We start from the raw sequence: 20529 nt of genomic DNA on the forward strand, positions 1-20529 counted from the left end.
TCTTGGATTCTGAAGCATCTGCAGTTCCCATTATCTCCGATACAAATGGACAGAGATGCCAGGGTTGGCTTGTCAGTAAGAAATGAAGGAACCAAATGAAGGAACGCGCTGAAGGAACCAAAGCTCTTGTGCTTGTTTATTAATGACTTGGAGGAAAGCGGTGCATGTCCTGTGGCTAAATTTGTAGATGACTGAAAAAATATTTAGAAAGACAAGGCATGGCCCAGAAACAGAGATTTACCAGGATGTTACTTGAATCGGAATGTATTAGCTATAAGGAGGGTTTGGTGGAAATGCTGTGTCATGATACATGTAATGAGATCAACCATGATCTCACCAAATGATGGAGGAATATTCAATGGGCCAAATGACTTTTTTTGTGAGTCTTCTTGTTTGACAATGCATTCATGAAGGTGTTTTTTTTTTCTCTCTTGGATAAGATGTGGAAATGAAATGTATACGAGATGATGGGAACTGCAGATGCTGGAGAATCCAAGACAACAAAATGTGAGGCTGGATGAACACAGCAGGCCAAGCAGCATCTCAGGAGCACAAAAGTGCTCCTGAGATGCTGCTTGGCCTGCTGTGTTCATCCAGCCTCACATTTTGTTGTCATGAAATGTATACACTTCCTTTTCATCTGGGAATAAATAATTGTTCTGAACGATTTCCATTGACTAATAGCAATCTGACAAGCTTCGCAATGTAAAGAGATTTTTAGCTTCTTTTTAATTGTAAAGGTATTCTTTGGAATTAATTTGGCATATATTATTTGCATCTCAGGAAGTATGTTCATCACTGCATCTCAAAAAGTGCTCTGTTGTATGACAGTAGCTTTTTAAAGATCACTTCAATGGTTGTGATTTTGAGTTGCCATAACACACATTAAATTACACTGTTGGCCAATCTGTCCATGATTATTTCATTATCTTATGCTTCAAACAGACAAGGAAATATTGGTGATGCAATGAAGTGTTTGACTCTCAAATATAATTGCTGTTATAGTTTCCACTTGGAAGAAAGATTCACATCAAATTGACTGGTCAAGGAAATGGGACACTGACTGTGAGTACTTTGAATGTTCGACTTATTCCTAAAATGAAAGTTATGACCTTGATGATTTCTCTTTCATGCAGATATGAAGAGACTCTTTTAAAATATCCTCTCGGTTAGTGGTTCAGGCATAAAAGTGCAATATGTATATTTATGTATATACATGTACATGCGTCATCTGAAAAGATAATGAGTATAAATCACTTGTGACAAGGTGAGAATGAGTTATCCAGATAGTAAGAACTGCCAATGTTGGTGTCTGAGATAACACATTGTGGAGCTGGAGGAACACAGCAGGGCAGGCAGCATCAGAGGCTGAGGAAAGTTGAGGTTTTGGGTCAGGACCCTTCCTGAGAAATGGAGGGTGGAAGGGAGCTCAGAAACAAATAGTTTTGAGGGGGAGGAGGTGGTAGGGAAGGTAGGTGGGATGGTGATAAGTGAGTACTATCCAGATTGGAACAGATTTTCCCCAGGGGGTATTGAGTACGAATTCCAAATCACTCTCAAAATCTTAGTGACTGTTAACATTGATGTTTTTTGTCTGTGTGTTTCAGTAATTGCATGACAGTTGAATGGTTCGTTGAGAGTGAGGAACCTATGGACTCTCACACACCAAGATGGAATTTAGTTCGAAGAGTGACTTCAAAATAGTTGCTTGCTTTTAAAATCTTGACCGTTTTTGCTGTCCAGTTGAATGAATTTAGCTTCATACTGCTTCAATAGGAATTAGTGTTTAATAGGAACATATTTGTGAAACTTACAGTTCCGTAAGTTTTAGCATAAACTGGTCCAGCCTTTCGGTGCTTGCAAAAAGGCTCACCTCTCCATTAATACCGAAGGAAAATTGGAGTTTAAAAGTAAGTTCACCCGTTGTCAGGGAATGAAATGTTAATGTTGACTCAAATAATTTTTAAAAAAGTCATTTCTTTGTGTAACACTGAACTCAAATTAAAATTTGGATATGCTAGTTTTACAGATGGTTGGATATTGAATTCATTTTAAATGAGGGTGAAGATCACTTTAAATCCAGCATATTTGTGAAGAAAAGAAATAGCATATCAAATAAAATTAACTGCATGACTCTTCATAGCCCTATATGTAGAATTTCATTCTGAACTATGAGACAGTTGTGACCCCATACTACCTCAGTGCTCATGGCAAGAGTAAGACTCCTGTTTGACGTGCTGTGCACTGCATGGAATGGCGGCAACATCAGATTCATTGATGCTTGAGAATCAAAAGAATATGACAATAAGATTTAAAATCAAAATCTCATTGAACACTTCAAGGAATGTATTACAGGAAGAGGGGGAAAGCATGTATGACTAATAGAAGGTGGTGGCGCAGATCACATAGACCTGTGTGCTAAAACTTATGACAAATTTCACATTGAATGGAACAGTTTAAACAGGCTGGAGGAAGCAGACATGCCAGCCCAAACTTTTTGAATTTGAGCATTCTGTTCATAAACATCAGCAAAATTGTTGAAAACATGTTTATTCTTTCTCTTTTATTGCACAGAACCATACGATTAGACTGTTTTGATGAGAAATTTAAAGATTACGTGTCCCATCCGTTTGACTCACAGTTTGGTACCATAGGTTGGTACGATCTTCGTTGGAGAAGGAAAAGGGATGTTCCAGATACAGAAAACCGTCAAACCATTTACAACAAAGTCCATTTCTGGTTAGTATTAATTAATGCAGTTAACATTTTTAGCTCGACATGATTGCACAATGGAGTCAATAAGAAAATTCCATCTGATATTCCACATAAATTTTAAGTGGATATTAAAGCAGCTCATTTCTTTTTCACGCTGTATGCTGCTTTTAAGAATGCTTGTCTTATTGTCGAAATGTTTAGCTTTGACTCCATGGCTTCTTCCATTAGCTTACATTGAAACACATGTTTCTTCAGCCAAAAATGCACATTTACCCGGTGTAGCTTGACCAACCTTCCCCTGTGGTCGTTCCCCTGAAATCCCCTGCGGTAGCTCCCTGAAAAACAACTATACCATTTTGGATCCTGTTCCGGGGACGACTTCGCAGGGGTATGCAGTAGGGTGCAGGTCTCTGGCACAGAGTCTGTCCCTCTTGCACAGAAGGGGAGCAGGGATAGGAAGAGAGTGATAGTCATTGGGGACTCAATAGTTGGAGGGACTGATAGAAGATTTGCCGGGAACGAAAGAGACTCACGATTGGTGTGTTGCCGACCAGGTGCCAGGGTCTGTGATGTCTCGGATCGTGTGTTTAGGGTCCTGAGGGGAGAGGCTGACCAGCCCCAAGTCGTGATATACATAGGCACCAACGGCATAGGTAGAAAGAGGGATAGGGATGTCAGGCAGGATTTGAGGGAGCTAGGGTGGAAGCCGAGAGCTAGAACAAGCAGAGTGGTCATCTCTGGTTTGTCACCCGTACCACGTGATAGCGAGGCAAAGAACAGGGAGAGATTTCAGCTGAAGACGTGGCTGCAGGGATGGTGCAGGTGGGAGGGCTTCAGGTACATGGACAATTGGGGCTCGTTCTGGGGAAGGTGGGACCTGTACAAACAGGACGGTCTCCACTTGAATGAGAGGGGCACGAATATCCTGGGTGGGAAATTGGCTAGTGCCATTCGGTTGGATTTAAACTAGCTCAGAAGGGGGATGGGAAACTGAGGTGTAGTCCCAGTACACAGGAGGATGAGCGTAGGGAGGACATGGTCAGGACCTCACTGTCACAGGAGTGTGCTGGCAGACAGCAAGCTGGATTGAAGTGTGACGACTTTAATGCCGGGAGTATCCGGAATAATGTAGGTGAGGTTGCAGCTTGGATAGGTACCTGGGACTTCGATGTTGTGGCCATTTCGGAGGCATGGATAGAGGAGGGTCAGGAATGGATGTTGCAGGTTCTTGTGTTTAGATCTTTCATTAAGGTCTGGGAAGGTGGTAAAAGAGGGGGAGGTGTGGCTTTGTTGGTCAAGGACAGTATAACGGCGGCTGAAAGAACCTTTGAGGACTTGTCTACTGTGGTGGTATGGGCTGAGGTTGCCAAGGAAGGTTTGTCGACTGAGCCAGTGTGGGTGGACGTTCGGAACAGCAAGGCAGCAGTCACTTCACTGGGGGTTTTCTACGGACCCCAAATAGCGGTTGGGAGATCGAAGAACTCATTGGCCGGCAGATTGTTGAAAAGTGCAAACGTAGCAGGGTTGTTGTTATGGGTGACTTCAACTTTCCCAATATAGATTGAAACCTCCTGAGTGCAGATGGTTTGGATGGAGCCGTTTTTGTCAGGTGTGTTCAGGAGGGTTTCCTGACTCAGTATGTGGACAGGCCGAGGGGGGAGGCCATTTTGGATTTGGTGCTCGGCGATGAGCCAGGACAGGTGTCAGATCTCGTGGTGGGAGAACACTTTGGCGACAGTGACCGCAAGAGCCTCACATTTACCATAGCCATGGAAAGTGAAAGGAGCAGTTACCAGGGGAAGATATTTCACTGGGGTCAAGGAAACTATGATGCTATCAGACAGGAGTTGGGAAGTAGAGATTGGGAGCAATTGTTCCACAGAAAGGGCGCAGCAGACATGTGGAGGCTGTTCAAGGAGCAGTTGTTGCGAGTGATGTATAAATTTGTTCCTCTGAGACAGATAAGAAGGGGTAAGATTCAGGAGCCTTGGATGACGGGTACAGAGGTGCTTCTTGTCAAAAAGAAAAGGCAGCGTACGTAAGGTGGAGGAAGTGAGGGTCTGGCACAGCTTTAGAGTATTACAGGCCTGCTCGGAAGGAGCTCAAAAGATATTGCCTGTACAATTGTTACCTGTTACAACCTTTGCGTCCACGCTTGCTCATTCAATGGTGTCAAGATGCCAGCAGTGCATGTACCTTCTCCATCCCCTAATGCCGTCAGCTCACACAAGACATAGTCCTTACTTAAAATCTTCTGATCAACCAACGTTCATTGTAATGGACATTTTAGTTGTCTGTCATGAAACGAAAACTGATTCTGACTGGCATGACCTGCACTGCAAATGAATATAATCTGCGAAACGAGATTCCTTATGGGCTTGCAGCCGCTACAAATAATTGCTTTTCAAAGACGTTGCATACATACATTTTTTTCTCCTGTCACCTTAGATTATTTTTTTGTTTATGCATGTTGTGTGGGTTTCCAGTCAGGCCCATAAACTCAGGTTGATGCAGTCACTGTTACAACACGGTATTGAAGGAGAATTTGTGATCTTTGGAGTTTCATTCCAGTGTCTGAAGGAGTGCACCATCAAGCCACTTCAGAGCACTACTGGCGACGAATTGTTGCAAGTTTTCAAGTGTTACCGATGGTCACATAAAATATGGCCTTTTTGTTGTTGCGCTATTCATCTTAACTGCACCATATCTAGTATTTCGACTTGGAAACTATTTCAATTTTTTTGATTTACTTATTCAAAATCATTTATGATTGTTGTCATGATATCTACAATATGTTATTTTGATTGGACATAGAGGATTGGATCTGTCTTAATGGAAATAATGTATGCGCTTATAAAACCCCTTCTGGGCAAGGTAGTTGCTCAGTGGTTAGAGCTGCGCATGCACTGGGGAGCCAATTGAGATTCCAGTCTTGGGTAACTATCTGTGTGGAATTGACACGTCCTCCCCGCGTCTGCGAGGGGCTTCTGCCAGGTGCTGCAGTTTCCTCCCATTGTTCAAAGATGTGCAGGTCCTTATATGTGATTTGTGAAGCATTTCTTAAATGTTTCAATCCTGCCAGCATCCAGTGCCTTGGACAAAATAACTGGAGATGAATAAAAGATACTGTGCCTTTTGACACCATTTCCTGCTGGATTTTCATCAATCCTGCTTTATATCGGTGACAACTTCCATGACCTTTTTTGATGCTATGTCTGAATTGACAGTCTAGTTCCAAATATTTGTTGTGCAGTATTTCAAGGTCTCTGTTACAGCATACCCATGAATGTCCACTTCAAAAGATACTTCCATATCATAGAATCCCTACGGTGTGGAAACAAGCCCCTTTTGACCCAAGAAGTCCACGGCCACGCTCCAAAGAGCATCTCACCCTGACTCATCCCCCGACCCTTTCCTCAGTGACCGTACGTTTCCCATGACTAACACACCTAATCTACACATCCCTAAACACAATGGGCAAGTTTGGCATGGCCCATACACCGAGCCTGCACATCTTTGGACTGTGGGAGGAAACCAGAGCACCCAGCAGGAACCCATGCAGGCATGGGCAGAATGTACAAACTCCGCACAGAAAATCGTCCAACGGTGGGATCGAACCTGGGTCCCTGGCGCTGTGAGTCAGCAGTGCTAACCACTGAGCCACCGTGCTGCCCTTGGAGTTAGACAGAGCTTGCTTGTTCCTGGGTGGCCTCAAACTGCCAACCTCCACTTAGTGGCAAAAGTGCTGACCAACTGCACTCATCTTCACTGGTTTTTGCTTTGTATCATTGAATTCAATTCTTCAAACTCTATGATAAATATTTAAATTTCCATTGATATGTGAGCGTTGTTTTTAGTACGTAGTATTGGTTTATTATGTTTCATTGGTACATAATGAATATTGTATGTATATGCAAATGGGCAAGTTGGTAACGATGCAGTCCGCAGACCTGGAGGATAATAACACTGTCCTTCAATCGCCCACGATGCCCTCTGCAAATTGGTAGAAAACAAAAATTTCTAAAAAATTCATCTCTCCTCCCGTCAGTCGATCAAAATTAATTCAGGATTTTGTACAGGCCAATAAGCGTAAGATTACACGAGCCTAAACAAAACTACTGGCTCATATTAGTTCAGGAAAGTGAAAGGGCAACAATAGAGGTCGTAGGAACTGCAGATGCTGGAGAATCTGAGATAAGAAGGTGTAAAGCTGGATGAACACAGCAGGCCAAGCAGTATCATCCGGCTGTACACCTTGTTGTCTCAGATTCTCCAGCGCCAATTTTCTGAAGTAGGGTCTCGTTCCGAAACATCAGCTTTCTTGCTTCTCTGATGCTCCTTGACCTGCTGTGTTCATCCAGCTCTCCACCTTGGGCAACAATAGAGTATGTTTTAAGTCACTAGATATGTTACGTGGGTTTGTCTTCCTTAGGGTGGACAATGGGATGCAGTGACTGAGGACAATGGGATGCAGTGACTGAGGGCAATGGGATGCAGTGACTGAGGGCAATGGGATGCAGTGACTGAGGACAATGGGATGCAGTGACTGAGGACAATGGGATGCAGCGACTGAGGACAATGGGATGCAGCGACTGAGGGCAATGGGATGCACTGACTGAGGGCAATGGGATGCAGTGATTGAGGACAATGGGATGCAGTGACTGAGGGGAATGTGATGCAGTGACTGAGTGAAATGGGATGCAGTGACTGGGAATTGGGACGCTGTGGCTGAGTGAAATGGGACGCAGTGACTGATGGAAAGGAGATGCAGTGACTGATTGAAATGGGATTGCCGTGACTGTGGAAAGGAGAAGCAGTGACTGAGGAAATGGGACGCGGTGACGGATGGAAATGGGATGCTCTGACTGAGTGTAAAGTGAAGCTTTGAGTGAAATGGGATGCAGTGGCTGTGTGAAATGGGATGCAGAGGCTGTGTGAAATGGGATGCAGTGACTGGTGGTAATGAGATGCTCTGACTTAGGGAAAGGAAATGCAGTGTCTGTGGGAAATGGGATGCTGCGACTGAGGGTGATGGGATGCAGTGACTGATGGAAATGGATGCAGTGACTGAGTGAAATGGGAGGCGGTGACTGAGTGAAATGCGATGCAGTGACTGAGGTACTGGGAAGGAGTGACTGAGTTAATAGGGATGCAGTGCCCGTGCGGGCTTGGGGTGCAGTGACTTAGGGAAATGGGATACAGTGCCTGAGTGAAATGTGACGCACGGACTGAGTGAAATGGGATGCAGTGGCAGAGTGGAATGGGATGCAGTAACTGCGTGAAATGGGATGCAGTGAATGAGTGAAATGAGATGCAGTGTCTGATGGAAATGTGATGCAGTGACAGAGTGACATGAGCTGCAGTGACTGATGGAAATGGGATGCAGTGACTGAGCGACATGAGCTGCAGTGTCTGATGGAAATGTGACGCAGTAACTGAGGGAAATGGGATGCAGTGACTGAGGGACATGGGATGCAGTGACTGAGGGACATGGGATGCAGTGACTGAGGGAAAGGAGATGCAGTGACTGTGGGAAATGGCATACTGTGACTCAGGGTAATGGGATGCAGTGACTGAGGGGAATGGGATGCAGTGAGTGTGGGAAACTGAATACAGCGTCTGAGAGATACGGGAAACAGTGACTGAGGGAAATGTGATGCAGTGACTGAGGGAAATGTGATGCAGTGACTGAGGGAAATGTGATGCAGTGACTGAGGAAAATGTGATGCAGTGACTGAGGGAAATGGGATGCAGTGACTGAGGGGAATGGGATGCAGTGAGTCTGGGAAATTGAATGCAGCGTCTGAGAGATACGGGAAACAGTGACTGATGAAAATGTGATGCAGTGATTGAGTGAAATGTGATGCAGTGATTGAGTGAAATGTGATGCAGTGACTGAGTGAAATGTGATGCAGTGACTGAGTGAAATGGGCTGCAGTGACTGTTGGAAATGGGATGCAGTGATTGAGTGAAGTGGGATGCAGTGACTGAGTGAAATGAGATGCAGTGACTGAGGAAAATGGGATGCAGTCTGTGAGTGAAATGTGTTGCAGTCACTGAGTGAAAGGGGATGCAGTGACTGAGTGAAATGCGATGCAGTGACTGAGTGAAATGCGATGCAGTGACTGTTGGAAATGGGATGCACTGTCTGAGGGAAATGGGATGCAGTGACTGACGGAAATGGGATGCAGTCAGTGAGTGAAATGAGATGCAGTGACTGAATGAAGTGGGATGCAGTGACTGAGGACAATGGGATGCAGTGACTGAGGGACATGGGATGCAGTGACTGAGGGACATGGGATGCAGTGACTGAGGGACATGGGATGCAGTGACTGTGGGAAATGGCATACTGTGACTCAGGGTAATGGGATGCAGTGACTGAGGGGAATGGGATGCAGTGAGTGTGGGAAATTGAATACAGCGTCTGAGAGATACGGGAAACAGTGACTGATGGAAATGGGATGCAGTGAATGTGGGACATGGGATGCAGTGACTGAGGGAAATGGGATGCAGTGACTGAGGGAAATGGGATGCAGTGACTGAGGGAAATGAGATGCCAAGACTGAGTGAACTGGGATGCAGTGACTGATGGAAATGGTATGCAGTGACTGAGGGAAATGGGATGCACTGACTGAGGGACATGGGATGCACTGACTGAGGGACATGGGATGCACTGACTGAGGGACATGGGATGCACTGACTGAGGCACATGGGATGCAGTGACAGAGGTACTGGGAAGGAGTGACTGAGTTAATAGGGAATCAGTGCCCGAGCGGGCTTGGGGTGCAGTGACTGAGGGAAATGAGATGCCAAGACTGATGGAAATGGGATGCAGTGACTGATGGAAATGGGATGCAGTGACTGAGGGAAATGGGATGCAGTGACTGAGGGAAATGGGATGCAGTGTCTGTTTGAAATGGGATCCTGCGACTGAAGTTAATGGGATGCAGTGACTGAGTGAAATGGGATGCAGTGACTGAGGGTAATGGGTTGCAGTCACTGAGTGAAATGGGATGCTGTGACACTGTGGAATGGGATGCAGTGACTCAGTGGAATGTGAAGCATTGACTGAGGGAAAGGAGATGCAGTGAATGTGGGAAATGGGATGCTCTGGCTGAGGGTAATGTGATGCAGAGACTGAGGGTAACGCGATGCAGTGACTGTGGTTAATGGAATGCAGTGAATGAGGGATAGGAGATGCAATGACTGTGGGAAATGGGATGCAATGACTGAGGGAAATGGGATGCAGTGACTGATGGAAATCAGATGCAGTGTCTGAGGGAAATGGGATGCAGTGTCTGAGGGAAATGGGATGCAGTGTCTGAGCGTACTGGGATGCAGTGACTGAGCGTACTGGGATGCAGTGACTGAGCGTACTGGGATGCAGTGACTGAGCGTACTGGGATGCAGTGACTGAGCGTACTGGGATGCAGTGACTGAGCGTACTGGGATGCAGTGACTGAGCGTATTGGGATGCAGTGACTGAGGGTAATGGGATGTAGTGACTGATGGTAATGGGATGCAGTGACTGAGGTGAAATGGGCTGCAGAGACTGAGTGAAATGACATGCAGTGATTGAGGAACGGAGATTCAGTGACTGTGGGAAATGGGATGCACTGACTGATGGAAATGGGATGCAGTGACTGAGGACAATGGGATGCAGTGACTGAGTGAACTGTGATTCAGTCACTGAGTGAACTGTGATTCAGTCACTGAGTGAACTGTGATGCAGTGGCTGAGTGAAATGAGACGCAGTGGCTGAGTGAAATGAGACGCAGTGACTGAGTGAAATGAGACTCAGTGACTGAGTGAAATGAGATGCAGTGACTGAGGGAAATGAGATGCCGAGACTGATGGAAATGGGATGCAGTGACTGATGGAAATGGGATGCAGTGACTGAGGGAAATGGGATGCAGTGACTGAGGGAAATGGGATGCAGTGTCTGTTTGAAATGGGATGCTGTGACACTGTGGACTGGGATGCAGTGACTCAGTGGAATGTGAAGCATTGTCTGAGGGAAAGGAGATGCAGTGAATGTGGGAAATGGGATGCTCTGGCTGAGGGTAATGTGATGCAGTGACTGAGGGTAACGCGATGCAGTGACTGTGGTTAATGGAATACAGTGAATGAGGGATAGGAGATGCAATGACTGTGGGAAATGGGATGCAATGACTGAGGGAAATGGGATGCAGTGACTGATGGAAATCAGATGCAGTGTCTGAGGGAAATGGGATGCAGTGTCTGAGGGAAATGGGATGCTGTGTCTGAGCGTACTGGGATGCAGTGACTGAGCGTACTGGGATGCAGTGACTGAGCGTACTGGGATGCAGTGACTGAGGGTAATGGGATGTAGTGACTGATGGTAATGGGATGCAGTGACTGAGGTGAAATGGGCTGCAGAGACTGAGTGAAATGACATGCAGTGATTGAGGAACGGAGATTCAGTGACTGTGGGAAATGGGATGCACTGACTGATGGAAATGGGATGCAGTGACTGAGGACAATGGGATGCAGTGACTGAGTGAACTGTGATTCAGTCACTGAGTGAACTGTGATTCAGTCACTGAGTGAACTGTGATGCAGTGGCTGAGTGAAATGAGACGCAGTGACTGAGTGAAATGAGACGCAGTGACTGAGTGAAATGAGACGCAGTGACTGAGTGAAATGAGACGCAGTGACTGAGGGAAATGGGATGCAGTGACTGAGGGACATGGGATGCAGTGACTGAGGGGAATGCATGCAGTGAGTGTGGGAAATTGAATACAGCGTCTGAGAGATAGGGGAAACAGTGGCTGATGGAAATGGGATGCAGTGAATGTGGGACATGGGATGCAGTGATTGAGTGAAATGTGATGCAGTGACTGAGTGAAATGCGATGCAGTGACTGAGTGAAATGGGATGCAGTGTCTGTTTGAAATGGGATCCTGCGACTGAAGTTAATGGGATGCAGTGACTGAGTGAAATGGGCTGCAGTGACTGAGGGTAATGGGTTGCAGTCACTGAGTGAAATGGGATGCTGTGACACTGTGGAATGGGATGCAGTGACTCAGTGGAATGTGAAGCATTGACTGAGGGAAAGGAGATGCAGTGAATGTGGGAAATTGGATGCTCTGGCTGAGGGTAATGTGATGCAGTGACTGAGGGTAACGCGATGCAGTGACTGTGGTTAATGGAATGCAGTGAATGAGGGATAGGAGATGCAATGACTGTGGGAAATGGGATGCAATGACTGAGGGAAATGGGATGCAGTGACTGATGGAAATCAGATGCAGTGTCTGAGGGAAATGGGATGCAGTGACTGAGCGTACTGGGATGCAGTGACTGAGCGTACTGGGATGCAGTGACTGATGGTAATGGGATGCAGTGACTGAGGTGAAATGGGCTGCAGAGACTGAGTGAAATGACATGCAGTGATTGAGGAACGGAGATGCAGTGACTGTGGGAAATGGGATGCACTGACTGATGGAAATGGGATGCAGTGACTGAGGACAATGGGATGCAGTGACTGAGTGAACTGTGATTCAGTCACTGAGTGAAGTATGATTCAGTCACTGAGTGAACTGTGATGCAGTGGCTGAGTGGAATGGGATGCAGTGACTGAGTGAAATGAGATGCAGTGACTGAGTGAAATGAGATGCAGTGACTGAGGGACATGGGATGCAGTGACTGAGGGACATGGGATGCAGTGACTGAGGGACATGGGATGCAGTGACTGAGGGACATGGGATGCAGTGACTGAGGTACTGGGAAGGAGTGACTGAGTTAATAGGGAATCAGTGCCCGAGCGGGCTTGGGGTGCAGTGACTGAGGGAAATGCGAGACAGTGCCTGACCGAAAAGGGACGCACTGACTGAGTGAAATGGGATGCAGTGATTGAGTGAAATGACATGCAGTGACTGTGGGACATGGGATGCAGTGACTGAGGGACATGGGATGCACTGACTGAGGGAAATGGGATGCAGTGACTGAGTGAAATGGGACGCAGTGACTGAGGGACGTGGGATGCAGTGACTGAGGGACGTGGGATGCAGTGACTGAGGGACATGGGATGCAGTGACTGAGGGAAATGGGATGCAGTGACTGAGGGAAATGAGATGCCAAGACTGAGTGAACTGGGATGCAGTGACTGAAGGAAATGGTATGCAGTGTCTGTTGGAAATGGGATCCTGCGACTGAAGGTAATGGGATGCAGTGACTGAGGGTAATGGGATGCAGTGACTGAGGGTAATGGGATGCAGTGACTGAGTGAAATGGGATGCAGTGACTGATTGAAATGTGATGCAGTGACTGAGGGTAATGGGATGCAGTGACTGAGTGAAATGGGATGCAGCGAATGAGGACAATGGGATGCAGTGACTGAGGACAATGGGATGCAGTGACTGAGTGAAATGGGATGCAGTGACTGAGGACAATGGGATGCAGTGACTGAGGGGAATGTGATGCAGTGACTGAGGGAAATGGGATGCAGTGACTGGGAATTGGGACGCAGTGACTGAGTGAAATGGGACGCAGTGACTGAGTGAAATGGGACGCAGTGACTGATGGAAAGGAGATGCAGTGACTGATTGAAATGGGATGCAGTGACTGAGTGAAATGGGATTGCCGTGACTGTGGAAAGGAGAAGAAGTGACTGAGGAATTGGGACGCGGTGACGGATGGAAATGGGATGCTCTGACTGAGTGTAAAGTGAAGCTGTGAGTGAAATGGGATGCCGTGGCTGTGTGAAATGGGATGCAGTGGCTGTGTGAAATGGGATGCAGTGACTGGTGGAAATGAGATGCACTGACTTGGGGAAAGGAAATGCAGTGTCTGTGGGAAATGGGATGCTGCGACTGAGGGTGATGGGATGTAGTGACTGAGTGAAATGCGATGCAGTGACTGAGGTACTGGGAAGGAGTGACTGAGTTAATAGGGATGCAGTGCCCGTGCGGGCTTGGGGTGCAGTGACTTAGGGAAATGGGATATAGTGCCTGAGTGAAATGTGACGCACTGACTGAGTGAAATCGGATGCAGTGACTGAGTGGAATGGGATGCAGTGACTGTGGGACGTGGGATGCAGTGACTGTGGGACGTGGGATGCAGTGACTGTGGGACGTGGGATGCAGTGACTGAGGGAAATGGGATGCAGTGACTGAGGGAAATGGGATGCAGTGACCGAGTGAAATGAGATGCAGTGACTGAGCGAAATGGGATGCACTATTTTTGGGAAGTAGGATGCAATCACTGATTGAAATGAGATGCAGAGACTGTGGGAAAGGAGATGCTGTGACGATGGGAAATGGGATGCAGTGACTGTGTGAAATGGGATGCAGTGACTCAGTGAAATGTGATTCAGTCACTGAGTGAAATATGAATCACTCACTGAGTGTACTGTGATTCAGTCACTGACTGAACTGTGATGCAGTCACTGAGTGAAATGGGATGCAGTCACTGAGTGAAATGGGATGCAGTGGCTGAGGGAAATGTGATGCAGTGACTGAGTGAAATGGGATGCAGTGACTGAGGGAAATGGGATGCAGTGACAGAGTGACATGAGCTGCAGTGTCTGATGGAAATGTGATGCAGTACCTGAGGGAAATGGGATGCAGTGACTGAGGTAGTGGGAATGAGTGACTGAGTTCATGGGGATGCAGTGCCCGAGCGGACTTGCGGTGCAGTGAGTGAGGGAGATGGGATACAGTGCCTTAGTGAAATGAGATGCAGTGACTGAGGGAAATGGGATGCAGTGACTGAGTGAAATGTGATGCAGTGACTGAGTGACATGGGATGCAGTGACTGAGTGACATGGGATGCAGTGACTGAGTGACATGTGATGCAGTGACTGAGTGACATGGGAAGCACTGACAGAGTGAAATGCGATGCAGAGACTGAAGGAAAGGAGATGCTCTGACTATGGGAAATGGGATGCAGTGAGTGTGGGAAATTGAATGCAGCGCCTGTGAGATACGGGAAACAGTGACTGATGGAAATGGAATGCAGTGACTATGGTGAAGGTGATGCAGTGACTGAGTGAAATGGGATGCAGTGACTGTGTGAAATGTGATGCCGTGTCTGAGTGAAATGTGATGCAGTGACTGAGTCAAATGGGATGCAGTGACTGAGGGACATGAGATGCAGTGACTGAGTGAAATGGGACGCTTTGACTGAGGGAAATGGGACGCTTTGACTGAGGGAATTGGGACGCTTTGACTGAGGGAAATGGGATGCAGTGCCTGAGTGAAATGGGATGCAGTGCCTGAGTGAAATGGGAGGCAGTGACTGAGTGAAATGGGATGTAATCACTAAATGAAATGTGTTGCAGTCACTGAGTGAAATGGGATGCATTGCTGATTGAAATGGGCTGCAGTGACTGAGAGAAATGGGCTGCAGTGACTGAGAGAAATGGGCTGCAGTCACTGAGTGAAATCTGTTGTAGTCACTGAGTGAAATGTGATGCATCACTGAGTTGAATGGGATGCAGTGACTGAGGGATATGAGATGCAGGGACTGAGTGAAATGAGATGCAGTCACTGAGTGAAATGTGTTGCAGTCACTGAGTGAAATGTGATGCATCACTGAGTGGAATGGGATGCAGTGACTGAGGGATATGAGATGCAGGGACTGAGTGAAATGAGATGCAGTGACTGAGGGAAAAGGGATTCAGTATTTTTGGGAAGTAGGATGCAATCACTGAGTGAAATGCGATCCAGAGACTGTGGGAAAGGAGATGCTGTGACTGTGGGAAATGGGATGCAGTGAGTGTGGGAAATTGAATGCAGCGTGTGTGAGATACGGGGAACAGTGAGTGATGAAAATGGGATGCAGTGACTATGGTGAAGGAGATGCAGTGATTGAGTGAAATGGGATGCAGTGACAGAGTGAAATGGGATGCAGTGTCTGCGTGAAATGCAGTGCAGTGACTGCGTGAAATGCGGTGCAGTGACTGCGTGAAATGGGATGCAGTGACTGCTTCAAATGGGATGCATCACTGAGTGAAATGGGATGCAGTGACTGAGTGAAATGGGATGCAGTGTCTGCGGGAAATGGGATGTAGTGACTGAGTGAAATGGGATGCATCACTGAGTGAAATGGGATGCATCACTGAGTGTAATGGGATGCAGTCTCTGAGTGAAATGGGATGCATCACTGAGTGAAATGGGATGCAGTGACTTAGGGAAATGGGATGAAGTGTCTGAGTGAAATGTGATGCAGTGACTGAGTGAAATGGGATGCAGTCTCTGAGTGAAATGGGATGCAGTGGCTGAGGGAAATGTGATGCAGTGACTTAGGGAAATGGGATGAAGTGTCTGAGTGAAATGTGATGCAGTGACTGAGTGAAATGGGATGCAGTCTCTGAGTGAAATGGGATGCAGTGGCTGAGGGAAATGTGATGCAGTGACTGAGTGAAATGGGATGCAGTGACTGAGGGAAATGTGATGCAGTGACTGAGGGAAATGTGATGCAGTGACTGAGTGAAATGGGATGCAGTGACTGAGTGAAATGGGATGCAGTGACTGAGTGAAATGGGATGCAGTGACTGACTGAAATGGGATGCAGTGACTGAGGGACGTGGGATGCAGTGAATGAGGGACGTCGGATGCAGTGACTGAGTGAAATGGGATTGCCGTGACTGTGGAAAGGAGATGCAGTGACTGAGGAAATGGGATGCAGTGACTGAGGGAAATGGGAAGCAGTGACTGAGGGAAATGGGATGCAGTAACTGAGCGAAATGAGATGCCGAGACTGAGTGAACTGGGATGCAGTGACTGATGGAAATGGTATGCAGTGACTGACGGAAATGGGATGCAGTGTCTGTTGGAAATGGGATCCTGCGACTGAAGGTAATGGGATGCAGTGACTGAGGGTAATGGGATGCAGTGACTGAGGGTAATGGGATGCAGTGACTGAGTGAAATGGGATGCAGTGACTGAGTGAAATGGGATGCAGTGACTGAGGGGAATCGGATGCAGTGAATGAGGACAATGGGATGCAGTGACTGAGGACAATGGGATATAGTGACTGAGAGGAATGTGATGCAGTGACTGAGGGAAATGTGATGCAGTGACTGAGGGAAAGGGGATGCAGTGACTGGTAATTGGGATGCAGTGACTATGGAAAATGGGACGCAGTGACTGAGTGAAATGGGACGCAGTGACTGATGGAAAGGAGATGCAGTGACTGAGTGAAATGGGATGCAGTGACTGAGTGAAATGGGATGCAGTGACTGTGGAAAGGAGATGCAGTGATGAGGAAATGGGACGCGGTGACGGATCGTAATGGGATGCTCTGACTGAGTGTGAAGTGAAGCATTGAGTGAAATGGGATGCAGTGTCTGAGTGAGATGGGATGCAGTGTCTGAGTGAGATGGGATGCAGTGTCTGAGTGAGATGGGATGTAGTGTCTGAGTGAGATGGGATGTAGTGTCTGAGTGAGATGGGATGCAGTGTCTGAGTGAAATGGGATGCAGTTAATGAGTGAAATGAGATGCAGTGACTGATGGAAATTGAATGCAGTGACAGAGTGACATGAGCTGCAGTGCCTGATGGAATTGCGATGCAGTTACTGTGGGACATGGGGTGCAGTGGCTGAGGTCCTGGGAAGGAGTGACTGAGTTAATAGGGATTCAGTGCCCGAACGGGCTTGGGGTACAGTGACTGAGGGAAATGGGATACAGTGGCTGAGAGAAATGAGACGCACTGTCTTAGTGAAATGGGATGCAGTGAGTGAGGGACATGGGATGCAGTGAGTGAGGGACATGGGATGCACTGACTGAGGGAAGTGGGATGCAGTGACTGAGGGAAATCGGATGCAGTGACTGTTGTAAATGGGTTGCAGTGACCGATTGAAATGAGATGCAGTGACTGAGGGAAATGGGATGCAGTATTTGTGGGAAGTAGGATGCAATCACTGATTGAAATGAGATGCAGAGAATGAGGGAAAGGAGATGCTGTGTCTATGCGAAATGGGATGCAGTGAGTGTGGGAAATTGAATGCAGCGTCTGTGAGATACGGGCACCAGTGACTGATGGAAATGGGATGCAGTGACTGTGGTGAAGGAGATGCCGTGATTGAGTGAAATAGGATGCAGTGACTGAGTGAAATGTGATGCAGTGACTGAGTGAAATGGGATGCAGTGACTGCGTGAAATGCGATGCAGTGACTGCGTGAAATGCGATGCAGTGACTGCGTGAAATGCGATGCAGTGACTGCGTGAAATGGGATGCAGTGACTGCTTCAAATGGGATGCAGTGACTGAGTGAAATGGGATGCAGTCACTGAGTGAAATGGGATGCATTACTGATTGAAACGGGCTGCAGTGACTGAGAGAAATGGGACGCAATGACTGAGGGAAATGGGACGCTTTGACTGAGGGAAATGGGACGCTTTGACTGAGGGAATTGGGACGCTTTGACTGAGGGAAATGGGATGCAGTGCCTGAGTGAAATGGGATGCAGTGACTGAGTGAAATGGGATGCAGTGACTGAGTGAAATGTGTTGCAGTCACTGAGTGAAATGGGATGCATTACTGATTGAAATGGGCTGCAGTGACTGAGAGAAATGGGCTGCAGTGACTGAGAGAAATGGGCTGCAGTGATTGAGAGAAATGGGCTGCAGTCACTGAGTGAAATCTGTTGTAGTCACTGACTGAAATGTGATGCATCACTGAGTTGAATGGGATGCAGTGACTGATGGATATGAGATGCAGGGACTGAGTGAAATGAAATGCAGTCACTGAGTGAAATGTGTTGCAGTCACTGAGTGAAATGTGATGCATCACTGAGTGGAATGGGATGCAGTGACTGAGGGATATGAGATGCAGGGACTGAGTGAAATGAGATGCAGTGACTGAGGGAAAAGGGATTCAGTATTTTTGGGAAGTAGGATGCAATCACTGAGTGAAATGCGATCCAGAGACTGTGGGAAAGGAGATGCTGTGACTGTGGGAAATGGGATGCAGTGAGTGTGGGAAATTGAATGCAGCGTGTGTGAGATACGGGGAACAGTGAGTGATGAAAATGGGATGCGGTGACTATGGTGAAGGAGATGCAGTGATTGAGTGAAATGCGGTGCAGTGACTGCGTGAAATGCGGTGCAGTGACTGCGTGAAATGCGGTGCAGTGACTGCGTGAAGTGGGATGCAGTGACTGCTTCAAATGGGATGCATCACTGAGTGAAATGGGATGCAGTGACTGAGTGAAATGGGATGAAGTGACTGAGTGAAATGCGATGCAGTGAATGAGTGAAATGAGATGCACTGACTGATGGAAATTGGATGCAGTGACAGAGTGACATGAGCTGCAGTGACTGAGTGAAATGAGATGCATTGTTTGATGGAAATATGATGCAGTAACTGACGGAAATGAGATGCAGTGACTGAGGGAAATGGGATGCAGTGACCAAGGGAAATGGGATGCAGTGACCGAGTGAAATGAGATGCAGTGACTGAGCGAAATGGGATGCAGTATTTTTGGGAAGTAGGATGCAATCACTGATTGAAATGAGATGCAGAGACTGTGGGAAAGGAGTTGCTGAGTCTATGGGAAATGGGATACAGTGAGTGTCGGAAATTGAATGCAGCGTCTGTGTGATACGGGAACCAGTGACTGATGGAAATGGGATGCTGTGACTGTGGTGAAGGAGATGCAGTGATGGAGTGAACTGGGATGCAGTGACTGAGTGAAATGTGATGCAGTGACTGAGTGAAATGGGATGCAGTGACTGAGTGAAATGGGATGCAGTGACTGAGTGAAATGCGATGCAGTGACTGCGTGAAATGCGATGCAGTGACTGCGTGAAATGCGATGCAGTGACTGCTTCAAATGGGATGCAGTGACTGAGTGAAATGGGATGCAGTGTCTGCGGGAAATGGGATGCAGTCACTGAGTGAAATGGGATGCATTACTGATTGAAATGGGCTGCAGTGACTGAGAGAAATGGGCTGCAGTGACTGAGAGAAATGGGCTGCAGTCACTGAGTGAAATCTTTTGTAGTCACTGACTGAAATGTGATGCATCACTGAGTTGAATGGGATGCAGTGACTGAGGGATATGAGATGCAGGGACTGAGTGAAATGAGATGCATTCACTGAGTGAAATGTGTTGCAGTCACTGAGTGAAATGTGATGCATCACTGAGTTGAATGGGATGCAGTGACTGAGGGATATGAGATGCAGGGACTGAGTGAAATGAGATGCAGTGACTGAGGGAAAAGGGATTCAGTATTTTTGGGAAGTAGGATGCAATCACTGAGTGAAATGCGATCCAGAGACTGTGGGAAAGGAGATGCTGTGACTGTGGGAAATGGGATGCAGTGAGTGTGGGAAATTGAATGCAGCGTGTGTGAGATACGGGGAACAGTGAGTGATGAAAATGGGATGCAGTGACTATGGTGAAGGAGATGCAGTGATTGAGTGAAATGGGATGCAGTGACAGAGTGAAATGGGATGCAGTGTCTGCGTGAAATGCAGTGCAGTGACTGCGTGAAATGCGGTGCAGTGACTGCGTGAAATGGGATGCAGTGACTGCTTCAAATGGGATGCATCACTGAGTGAAATGGGATGCATCACTGAGTGAAATGAGATGCAGTGACTGAGTGAAATGGGATGTAGTGACTGATTGAAATTGGATGAAGTGACTGAGTGAAATGTGATGCAGTGACTGAGTGAAATGTGATGCAGTGACTGAGTGAACTGCAATGCAGTGACTGAGTGAAATGCGATGCAGTGAATGAGTGAAATGAGATGCACTGACTGATGGAAATTGGATGCAGTGACAGAGTGACATGAGCTGCAGTGACTGAGTGAAATGAGATGCATTGTTTGATGAAAATATGATG

The 20529-nt window shown here is 47.1% G+C and overlaps 1 long non-coding RNA gene across 2 annotated transcripts in view; it reads left to right on the forward strand.

The window, feature by feature from the left end:
• LOC132207867 (uncharacterized) overlaps window positions 1–20529 on the forward strand; it is a 519454-nt gene that overhangs the window by 323187 nt on the left and 175738 nt on the right. For both annotated transcript variants that reach the window (XR_009443926.1, XR_009443928.1), the window contains exons 11-12: window positions 1006–1065; window positions 2575–2739. This is a non-coding gene — a long non-coding RNA (uncharacterized LOC132207867). The remainder of the gene's footprint in view (window positions 1–1005; window positions 1066–2574; window positions 2740–20529) is intronic.

Source organism: Stegostoma tigrinum, unplaced genomic scaffold (assembly GCF_030684315.1).
Source record: "Stegostoma tigrinum isolate sSteTig4 unplaced genomic scaffold, sSteTig4.hap1 scaffold_186, whole genome shotgun sequence".
NCBI classification, from domain to species: Eukaryota; Metazoa; Chordata; class Chondrichthyes; order Orectolobiformes; family Stegostomatidae; genus Stegostoma; species Stegostoma tigrinum.